The 11,950-nt window shown below is 47.7% G+C and overlaps 1 long non-coding RNA gene across 1 annotated transcript in view; it reads right to left on the bottom strand.

The window, feature by feature from the left end:
- Positions 1-8,924: 8,924 nt before the first annotated feature.
- LOC148121149 (uncharacterized) overlaps positions 8,925-11,950 on the bottom strand; it is a 29,938-nt gene continuing 26,912 nt past the window's right edge. The window contains exon 3 of the long non-coding RNA XR_015738555.1: positions 8,925-10,691. This is a non-coding gene — a long non-coding RNA (uncharacterized LOC148121149). The remainder of the gene's footprint in view (positions 10,692-11,950) is intronic.

The following is an 11,950-nucleotide window of genomic DNA, read 5'->3' as shown; positions in this document are numbered from 1 at the left end:
CTATTCACACAGGCCTGCAGTAACCCGGGTTCCTGTCAGACCATAAGGAATCTCTTTGCTCAAGGAAGTGAGCTCAGCACAGAGGTGCTGATGATGGCGAAGACAGCATAAGGACCTTCCACTACTTCCATGGTGTAGACCTGAATTTTATGTCTACCATACAAGATATCAATGACGGAGAAGTGCATTACCTTCCAGGGCATTGCAAGACCGCAACACAATAAGTTAATCTTCATTGTCACCTTGACAGGATTTAAAGTCACCTACTAGACAAATCTTTGGGTGTGTCTAAAGGTGTTTCTAGACAGGTTTAACTGAGAAAGGAAAACTCATCCTGGATGTGAGTGGCAATCCGATGGGGTCCCAGATTGAAGTAAAAAGAGAGAAGAGCTAAGCTCTGGCGTTCATTGCTCTGTTTCCTGACTAGGGGTGTCATGTGACCTGCAGCCTCTTGCTCAGATTCTTTTAACTCTAATATAATTCACAGGAGAGTTGCAGGCTCAGTCCTTAAACATTCTTACCAGAGACTCCAACCCTAACGAAAGGGAAATGCTAAGTTCCCTGATCTGATACACACGTATGTGCTGAAATACCATATCATAGCTAATGCATGTGTACAGCTACTTCAAATGGTATTATGATAAAAATTAACTTAGTTTTAGATGTGTTATGGATGAAATCATTGTTAGATTTGTTTTTCTGTTTGATTGATTGTGACTGGGTCTCACCATGTAGTCTTGACTTGCCTGGAATTCACTATATACACTCAAACTCAGTAGAAATCCACCTGCTTCTGCTTCCTGAGTGCTGGGGTTAAAAACATGCACCAACACCATTAGAGATTGTGTGTGTGTGTGCGTGTGTGCGTGTGTGTGTGTGTGTGTGTGTGTGTGTGTGTGATGTTTGATTGTCTTGTATCATATGTACTAGGGCGCATGGCTGTCTGCACACTGGAGAAGCTGAAAACCTGGTAGCTACTCAGTTCATGAAACTGGGTACCTCAGCCAATCCCAGTCTTTGGCTGAAACCCTGGAGGGTCTCTGGCCTTTAGTTCATATTGGAAGGCTGAACAGGCTGGTTTCTGATGTCAGCAAAGGACATAACAGCAGGTTGGATATACTCACTAGCAACCATCAAAGGCAGGAGATGGGGATTTGCTTTTTTTTTTTTTTTCTTGAGATAGGGTTTCTCTGTGTAGCTCTGACCACCCTGAAATTCATTCTGTAGATCAGGCTGGCTTCAAATAACAGAGATCTGCCTGCATCTGCTTCCCTGGTCTGTGCTGGGATTAAACGCGTGCGCCACCACTCAGCTAGGGGAGGCTAGGTTTTAAAATTATTCATAGCTTCAAGTATTCCTGGGCAACACAATAATTCTGTCTTTGAGTCCCTCGCTATTCTGAATTTTCCCAGGAGCTAAAATCCTATTCTTCTTGCTACAAATATGAGATTGGTGGCTCTTGTCAAACTTTGGCTGTTCCCCCCTCTATCTTAGGGGACACACTTGCTGGTCATTAACTGTACTGGTAGCAATATTACTACTCCTTACCAAGTTCTGGTGGCTTTGTGTGGTCTCCAGGTGCCAAGAACACTTAGCAGCTGTCACTGGAGGAAGTGGGAAGGTAACATGTGCCTTGCTGGTCAAATTTTATCTGTCTGTCTGTCTGTCTATCTATCTATCTATCTATCTATCTATCTATCTATCTATCTATCTATCCATCGTTAGAGTCTCTCTGTGTATCCCTGGCTAGCCTGGAACTGACAGAGATCTGTGACTCCCATTTACCTTGCTGAGCAGAACATCACCCATGTCCCACTAGTTACCACACTGCCACATAGGGGACACTCAGGCAACTTGTACCATTGCGCAATTCCTCCAGAAGCAAAGGTGCAAACACAGTCACCTTAGCCACAATGACTGTGCCTAGATAATGCGGGTAAATATTATTCTGGGAGTTTCTGTGTGGGTGTTCTGAGCTGAGGTTAGTCAGTGGGCTTTTGATAAAGAACTTGGCGGTCCCTAATGCGGGCCTCACCAATCACTTGAAGCTTGAATAAAAGAAAAGACTGGTCCCTGTCAAACAAGAGGGCGTTCTCTACCTGACGGCCTTCAAACTTGAACTGCGTGTTTGGTTTCTTCCCGGTGGTCCAGGTTGCTGGCCCATCCTGTAGATTGGGAATGCCCAACCTGGGTAATTGTGTGAGCCAATCATCTCTCAATCTTCCCCTCCCACACACATGTAACTCTCACCCCTTTACCTATCGAGGATGCATCCCAAAACTCCCGTTTGGAGGCATGAAACCTTGAAGAGTACCAAACATTATGAACCCATTCCTGCCTCAGTACCTACAGGGGATTCCTTCCAGGACTCTCATGGGCACCAAACCCTGAAGATTCTGTGTCCTTGATATAAATGAAGCCATTTGCTGCTGTGGAACGTCTTTCTGTATGCTGTGAACATGCATTCCTCTCATTGGTTAATAATAAAAGCTGTTTGACCAATAGCCAGGCAGGATAAGTTTAGGCAGAACAATCAACCTGAGAACTCAGATGAGGAGGGGCAGAGTGTGTGTGGGGTGCCAACCAGCCACTGGAACAGCAAGATATACTAGACCACAGGTAAAGCCACAGACTATGTGGCAATGCATAGACTAATAGAAATGGGTAAAATTCAGTTGTAAGAGGTAGTTAGTCATAAGCCTGAGTTATAGGCCAAGCAGTTTACAATTAGTATAAGTTTCTCTGTGATTATTTGGGACCATGAAGGCAGGACACAAAAGCTCCGCCTCCAATTACAATTTACATACAACCTATATACATCTTCCTCTATAGTTTAAATCACCTCTAAAATACTTTTAATGCTCAAAGTAAATTCTGTGTGAATAGTTGTTATATTATTTAGGAAATAGCGACAAGAAAAAAGTTCAGTACAGACATAATTTCCCCCCGAAATATTTTAAGTCTCTAGTTGGTTGAACTTATGGATGTGGGACTCGTTACTATAAAGAGCTAGTTGAAAAAGAAATGCCAGATGGTTTTATGTGTGTGTGTGTGTGTATAATAAAGTTTAGTTTATATAAAAGCACAGTAAGGTATTAAGATAACAAAACATTATATGAATATGGTCTTTCTCTAAAAGTATCTTGCCATCGTGTGGTCACTTTTTTCCTTCTGTTGATGCTGTGTGACAATGTAATACTTTCATTATGAGGTAGAGTGGAGTGAAAGATGGGGCTAGCGTGAGAAGCAGTCAGCTAGTCCATAAAACCTGCTTGGATTGTTTGATTGCTGCACTGTGACAATTGCTCTGACACCCGAGGTGGCTCATGCGAGACAGCTGGCTGGTGGATAGCACATACAACACAGATACGCCAGACTGAGACGATTCATCCTCTGGGCTAGATAGAGCGCAATGGCATGAGATCTCAGGCCATGTACAAATTTAAACTTATGAATTACTTATTTCTGGAATTTTCCATTTAATATTTTTGTGCCATAGTTGACTTGTGGGTAAATCAGTCTTTGGAAAGGATAATCAGAACATGAATAAGGGAGTCTGCTGTGTGCATATTTTTGTTTCTCTGGAAAATCTTGACAATTACAATGATATAAACCAATCTCATGTTTTTTTAAGACTTTGTAAATGGCAATTTGTAAGTGATACTGAAATAGACAACGTAATATAAACCCTCACATTCCAAGCACTTAGCTTCGATGATAATTAACCTGTGAACTTTAATTTTTATGATATGTGTCTACCCACTTAATTACCTCCTGTATTATTTTTAAGACAACCCTAGACATTCCACTGTTTCATCCAGATGGATTTCAGTGTGCATCTCTGGATGGTAATGACTTCAAAACATAACCAAAGACCATTAGCACCACTTAGCAGTAAAACCGATTCCCTAATATCATCAAAGATTCAGTCCTGCCCAATTTTCTAGCACTTACCTTCTGAAAATTGGTCATTTTATGAGTCCTTTAAAATAGCAATGCAAACACAGTATGCACTGTTTGGAATATGCAGGAAAACCCACAGAATAGAAATTAAGAGTCAGCCACGACTGTTGGGGCTATCGCCAGCCTATATGGTGCCATTTCATAAACAGAGGAAAAGAAAAGGCTCGTTTCAGGAGGGCAGCCTGTGCCAAGATGCCTGCCACTGCTCTTCTCTCCAGGGGATGCCCATGTGCTGTGCACAAATCGGGCATTGTATGCTCAGTCCCCTGAGGCTTCCCTCAGTGTTTACGTTTTGGAGAAAAGCCTTCCATATTTTCCACGGATATATACATAATTTTTGCATAATTGTTTTCATATGGGACTCTCAGTTTCGCAAGCAGCTTTATCACCCCACTTAACAGCAAACCTTAAACACTTTCCCGTGTTGTGAAATTTGCTTCTCAAACATGACATTCTATGGCTACACTGGGTGCATTGTATGGCTGTCCTGTAGGGGATCGGCAACGGCCAGTTGTTTAGATCGACTGTCCTTGGAAGATAGAACACAGGCGAGAACAGTATATTCTTCATGGTGGGAACATGAAGGCACGCAGGACATTTCTGCACATGCACCGTGTCATCATAAAGGCTGTAAAGTTGCTTCCCCGTGGTTGGTTTGGAAAGACAGCTAGGGTATGGTTCTATTTAGTTCAGCCCATGCCTGGGGACGGGGCAGGAAGGCTGTCTCTCCACTCTTAGCTTTTTCATAGTAAACAAGCATTAGCGAAGGGTTGCGGGGCAAGAGAAAGTGGAACATGGCTACGGGGACAGTTACTCGACAAGCCAGAGACTTGGGTTATGGAAACCAACCCCCACTGACGTATGAAGCCGACAGAAGAAAACAAGCGTGTGTGTGTGTGTGTGTGTGTGTGTGTGTGTGTGCAGGTGCAGAGGTGGTGGTGGAGGGCTTTGTCCTGTAGACTGATCTTATTGGGTGTTAGGACACAAACACGGCCATTTCTAGATGTAAAAACCACCTAACAGCCTTGTAAGAAACACCATCACGCACTCAGGAGTTGCTTAATAGAATTCCCAGAAAATGGCCAGTGCACAATCTCCTTCTCTTGAGAATCGGGATAAACACTGAGGTCAATTGCAAAGCACCCATTTGCCCAAACCCACAGCCCACAGTCTGCCCAGAGTGTGAGTGGGTGTTGTCTCTGTCCGCTCTTATCTGCACTGAGTGGACTCAGTTTAAATGACTCCGTTTAATGGAACCATGGCGACAGGGTGAGGTCACAGGGCAGATGGCAAGCAGGAATTCCTAACTTGAGAGGCTACTCAGAAGGGTAGCAGAATTTCAATGCTGTAAAGCCTCGCTGTGTGAGAAGGCTACTTCCTTGCAAGCCTGGGGACCACCTAAGGAAGAGTAAAGTGAAGATGTTCTGGGTTTCTATCAGCTGCAAATTATAGAAGTTGATAAAGGAGCCCATGCTATTGGTAGAGGGTTTTTCTTAGGGTAAGAGGAGATGAGGAACATCAGGTCCCTTTTTAAAGGTGACTTGTACACTAAACAGTACCTGGGACATAGCCCTGAATCCCCAGGCTGCCTCTCATCATAGCCCTCAAGGCATTTCTATCAGTTACTCCCAGGATCCCAGGCTTTTATCAGGCACATTATTGGGTGGCATATGAGGTTCCAAGGATTGTAGTCACACAGTGTAGGTGGCACCAAACAACAGACCCTTCTCTGGGTTCTTGAGGGTAGAAGTGTGACGTCAAGGCATTTGCAGGCAGCCCAACTAGTACTTGAGGTGAGGTGGGTTTTGTTGTTTGGGCCCCGGTACCGATCTCTGTCTCTTCATGCTCATGACGTCCTTCTGGATCAGGGCCCATGCAGATGACCTCATCTCAGCGTCATGATAGCCGCAGAAACTAGCAGTTACTGGTCGTGATAGCGAGGGTTACAGGTAGGGATTCCTTATATTTTGGGAGGTGACACAATGAAACATAATAATTAGAGAGTCAAAATTTTTTTGAATCGGTTAGGCATGATGGCATTTCTTTAATCCCAGCGCTATGAAAGCAGAGGCAGGCAGATTGCTGTGAGTTTGAGGACAGCCTGGTCTACAGAGTAAGCTCCAGGTTGGCTGGGGCTACCTAGTGAGATCTTTTTAAAAAAATGTGGAGGAAACATCTGGAATGGTATGTCCAAGTGCTTCATTGATGCTGTGTGTTCTCCATCCATTTGTCAACACTGGACCCCAGGTCCCCTCCACTGTCCCCACCGGAAACTTCTTGATCTTCAGGTCCAATGCTGTTCCCATCTACTGAGTCTCTGGAATACTGGGACTGACTCCGTGGAAAGGCTTAGTCCGACTGAGAGTACCCTCCCTACTCTGAGAGGCAGTTTAGGGGCCAGCCAGGAGGGGCTGTGTGAGAGAAGTCCCTAAAAAGACTTTTTGTGTGTGTGCTGGCTTTGCTTTGGGAGAAAAACTTTGGATAAGTAGCCCAGGCTAACCTTGAACTCACTATATAGTCCTATACCCTCCTGCCTTAGTCCCGCAACACTGGAGTTACAGGCAGACCCTGACAATTGGCTATAGTTAATCTATAGACAGGCCTAAGAACAGCCAGACCGATTGCCCAATTCTTTCTCCCAGCTCCCCAAGCTACCACACCCTGGGACAGTACTCTGAACAAGTCCCAAGGCCCAGTGCATACATTCAAGGGCTCTTGGCTCTCACCACGGAGCTGGCATTGGCAGGTGGGCCACCCTTGGCCCGAACTGAGCATAGCTCCACTCAGCCCAGCTTCAATATTTGGACAGGCGCAAAGCATGTGTGCAGAGGCAGCAAGTGGGTTGAGAGGGTTTCGGCTCTGGGTGAGATTGAAGGGATTTGACATGTTATTGAATCCGGGTGCAGAAGGTGAACTCTGGGCCGCCACGCATCCCAGGAATGCGGATGTAGGCCTCTCAGTGCGTATCTGAAGCTGACAGGGGTTGACAGTCCCCATCTGGGAACAATAACCCTAACTGCACGCAGGGCCGGGCAGGGGCTGCGCTCCCCCCCCTCCCCCGCCCCCGACTCTCCAACACCGTGAGAGGGAGCACAAGGAAGGAGCTTCGCCTCTCCTGTATCGTGTGGGGACCGCTGAGCGGGGCAGCCTCTCAGATGCTTGCCATTCCAGGAGCAGCAGGCTGCGACATGGTCCATTTCTCCCCTGGGAGACCTGAGTGGAACGCCACAGGGAGGCAATTTGGGATGCCAACTGGTCACCCAGCCGGCTGAGGGTCTCCTCGCTTCAGGGAGGCTGGGGTAGCGATGTGTTTGTGTCACGGTGAATACCTCGGGCATTCTTTGTTCGCTCGGGGAGGGGCTTCCACAGTTAAGTTCAAAGCGCCGGTTCACAAACCACACATCCTAATCCTCTTTCTGATCTGGATTTTGTCGTTGTAACTAAACTGATTACAAGACTTCGGCACTTGGGTTAGGCTGGCTCTTTGGGGGTAGCCTTCCCTTGGCTTCGTTGCCTCGTGGTGCACGAGCTGAGGACCCTGTGATGATGTGGAGGAGTTCATAGTGCAGCGAGTTCTGGAGCAGGAAGAAGTTTGCCGCCGGAATCATGCGGTATCAGGTTGCTTCATTTCACCCTTGCTACGCACTGTGATGTCACTGATCTTCCCAAGCCCCTGAATAGCGTCTCAGACCATACATGGCTCCTCTCCTGATTCTGCCCTGCCCTACAGTACTGCTCTGAGTTCTGGAGGTCTGTCCTTGTTGGGCTAACTGGAGATTCCCACTCCTGTTTTTTTTTAACTCTGGCTCTCCCCATAGTGGCAGTTCCTCCAATGCCCATGATGTCCCAGTGACCAGGCTTCTGTCCCAGGACCCGGAATTCCATGCCTCTACTATCTGTCCAGAAACCCTTTATAGGACACTACCACCACATGGCAGAGGTCCTTGTGTAGGCCCTGTGCCAGGCTCTTTGTGGCTCATGCAGAGGACTTGGCTTTGAACTAATTGGCCTCTCTCAGTGTCAAAGTCTCAGGTTTTGGCCTATCCTCCGGTCCGATCCTTCTCCATGCTACCTCACCACAGTTATAAAACTGAAAGACCACCACCATCTTCGGAGTCTTCATCTTCACTACTTAGTCACTGGGTTCGCTTATGATCTCTGTATTAACCCTGTATGCATTTCCTTCTCCCAACACAGACTACCCTCTGCTCTCCTAGGGAAAGCATCAGCTTCCTGGGGGACCTCTCTGCCTTCACACCCACCGCCATCTACAGCACATGCTCTTGAGTGGAGCCAGAGTGATGTTGAATTTCTTCATTATGCTCATCGGAATAACTTCCACCTGATGTTCAGCCTGCCCATGGACTGCTGAGGAGCCCCAGGCTTGGCCAATTCTTCACCACTGTGAAGATGCAGTTCCTATACTCTCTCCTAGCCACTGATGGGCGTGGTCCTTGGGAAGATGTCGAGTGAGCAATGTACAGACAGTGTCACTGTAAGGATAGAACCTCCGTCCTAAAGTCAGAGGCAAACGTGAGCGGTTCAGACAGGAAGTGCCAGGGCACCAACCTCTGTCAGAGTCTGCTGTGACGGTAGCACACACTTGGAAATGTGCCAGCACGGCATTCTGCCAGAATGCCCCCTAAGGGGACTATGGTAGACCATTGTGGGGGATATATTTGATCATATTCACGCCCCATTACCCGCTTTTATCCCCTCTGACTTCGGATGAAGCCCCACCTCTCCCCAACAAGCCCTCTCACACTTTCGTGTCTTTTTTCTTTTCTTCCTTTTGTGGCATGCTGAGTTTAATTAGGATTATTTGCTTGAACATGGGTGAGGGTGTATCTAGAGGAGCATGGGCAACCTCCAGTTAAAGAAAATAAGGGGCGATCTTCCGACGCTTATGTGGGAACATTTGAGTAACAGAAGGTAGTAAGCACATGGCTGTACAAGGCATTTCTTTTTTCTAGGGCATGGAGGTTTAGGATCAGAGCAGACTTGTTCAGGACGGTAACATGGAGCCCATGTTGCCTCTGATAGTCCCCACTCCCTCACTTCTCTCAGCTAGCTCGGCACCTCCGTGTTTGCCCACCCTTCTCTGTAAATAGATGTGGCTGTGTGATGGAGCTTGTATCACAGAAATATGGGCTTCTTAGGAAACTCTCCGAGGATGAAGGGCGTGAACCTCTTCTGCATTTCCTTTACACCGCTTTCCTGTTTCCCAGAATGTGCATGTAGTGGGCAGAGCTCCTGACAGCCACATTGGTTCATGAGGCAGCTTTGGGAGCTAAAAGAAAGAAATTAAGACTGCAGATCAGAGAACTAAAAGGAGCTTAGTTCCCTGGTGAGTTTGTAGAGATACTCTGAATTCTTTGGGGAGAATTGGGAGAATAAATCTTCCACTGAAGGTACCACAGGTCGAATTATTTTACTAGAAGCTAAATACAGCTCCCAAATCTAGGGCCAATGCGTACCCTGCCTGGGGTCCTCCATGTGCCACAGTGGCGTCTGCTCCTGGCCCTTAGGCCAGGACTCTTGTTCCCCTCCCTTTCTCTCTACTTTCATCTTCCCACATTGGCTCAGCCAGGGCACTCAATGTCCCCTGCGAGCTGCTCATGAGCACCTGCCCCCCATGTTGACAAGATGTACCCAGCCCTTCCCAAACATCAATTGGTACAAGAAATTCAACGCTAAGCAAGCCCCTGCTAGTGCTGGATTCTCAGATGCTCCTTCTCAGAAGTGTGGGCGCTTGTGCTTGTCCCGTTTCCTGGAATAAGTTAATGAAACGTGATGGTTTTCTTGAAATTACACCCACAGACGCCAGCAGCATAGGGTGTTCAGAGAGTTCTGGACAGCTCTCCCAGGATCTGGGTCGCCATCTTCCTTGGAGAGAACACGGCAGAAGAAGCAAAGGCCAGTTCCCACTGCCACCATTCTACTTCTGGCTGTGCCATGTGGCCTTCCATTGTGTGACCTTGTCTGTTGTCAATGGCAGTGGCCTCCTGAGCGTGCTCCTGCAGAATTGGGCTCCATCTTGGCATCAGAGGCAGAAAAGGCACTGTGGTTTGAGTGAAGCACCTCAGAGGATCGGGACAGACCAATAGGAAGATGGCTCCACGGCTAGTGGGTGGGTCCAGGCCCAGCTATGCTCCACTGAATCCTCTCTTTTTATAGTCTCTACCCACTCACTGCATGTTCTCAGATGCTCAAGTGGAACCCGTCTATTATCCCACACTTATGTTCAGATGCCCTTGGCATCTCTCTCGGATGCTCATTTGGTGTGCCGAGTTTAGCAGATCCAAGTGAGACATCCAAGCACCCCCACACCTCCGGTTTCTGGTCACCCACAGGAGAGCTGTCCATGACTTCTTTCTCTCATACTCAACATTAGACACTCAGAAAATCTGGTGGATTCAATCGTCACCATCTTTCCGGCATCTGGGTCATTTCCTCGTCATGGCACTGACTGCTCACACCCACTTTTGGGCTCCAAGACCGTGTTGGTCTACAGTGACGTGGCAGCTAGCACGAACACACACGCACAACCGAAGCGGGATTATGGCTATGCCAGCTCTCTGCTTGGACCCTTCCCCCGGCTTCTTCGCAGCTCGGCCTAGAAGTGCCTATGCGAGTTACAGCATCTCCACCTTCGCACTGCTGATGTCACCTCTGCTTCCTGGAAAACTCCACAGCCTGTCCACACCAGCCTCCTTGCTCTCTTACCCCTAGGACAAAAAATAAGGTTTATGTTATGTGCATGTATGTTTTGTGAGTCCCAGCCCCAATGAGGTCTCCCTGGCCACTCTAACCAAAACATTTTCTGCCAGCAGGCTAGACCCTGTCCTCCCAAGGTAGATGTGGCTGGTGACCTTTTTTTCCAGGCAGCATGCCCACTCCAATTTCTGTGACTGTCCACTATCTACCCCCCAAATGCCCCACTTCCTTGGTGAATTGCCCCTGACCCAGAAGCACTGCCTATTTGGGAAATCATAGTCCCTTCTGCGCACACTCCAGAGACTGAAAGGCAGGGGAGCATCGAAGGTCGGTTTCCTGCTCAGTGAGGTGGTAAGATGAGCTGAGGACTCTGGCTCTATTTGTATTTGATGTACAAACAAGGAAGAGTAAAGGAGCTAATGCACCAGGAGGCTGTTCTTCCCCGCTGGTGCTGAGATCCGTGTGTATGACAGAGACAGGGCTGGCCACAGGCAGGGAAAGGCACCAAAAAGAGAACTATTGCCTGACTCATATTCAAGGCTGGCTTTGCCCAAAGTTCCCTGTGTACCTTTGGGCTGCCTCCAGCAGGGCTGGACCACCTTCATCCAGGAGTGATCTGGGAATGGATATGTGGGGTCAATCCGCACGCAGACAGAGCCCAATCCTGTGGGTTACTGAGGGCTGGTGAGATGGCTCATGTAGATGGACTTGCTGCATAATGTTGTACCTGAGCTCCAGCACTGGGACCCACAGAGGAGGGAGAGAGCAGACTCCCAAAGTTCTCTTCTGACCTCTGCACGCAGGCTGTCACTCAATAAGAGCCAACTTTTTTTTTTTTTTTTTTTTTTTTTTTTTTTTTTTTTTTTTTTGAGACATAGTTTGTTATCTGTTTGACTTTGGAGCCTGTCCTGGAACTCACTCTCTAGACCAGGCTGGCCTCCAACTCACAGATCCGCCTGCCTCTGCCTTCCGAGTGCTGGATTAAAGGTGGGCGCCACTACCACCTGCCAATAACAGCCAACTCTTAATATTGCATTGTAAACGCTAAACTCAACTTCTCTGGGAGGACTTGGTGGCTATGACCTCACGCACCCTGCCAAGTCAGACTTCCTCGGAGGAGGAAAGAAGGGGACAAGCACCTTCAACAGCTTTCCCAGGACCACGAAGCTACTCGCTGGTGGGTCTAATCCAAATGTGTGCTTCAGGGAAGGGAACCTTACTGAAGGATGCTTGCTGCGTTTCCACTTCCGGGGATCCAGGAACACTAGAC

The sequence above is a fragment of the Myodes glareolus genome, chromosome 8 (assembly GCF_982192425.1).
Source record: "Myodes glareolus chromosome 8, mMyoGla1.1, whole genome shotgun sequence".
Classification (NCBI taxonomy): Eukaryota; Metazoa; Chordata; class Mammalia; order Rodentia; family Cricetidae; genus Myodes; species Myodes glareolus.
The sequence above is the reverse complement of the archived record's forward strand: the minus strand, read 5'-3'. Positions and strand labels throughout refer to the sequence as shown.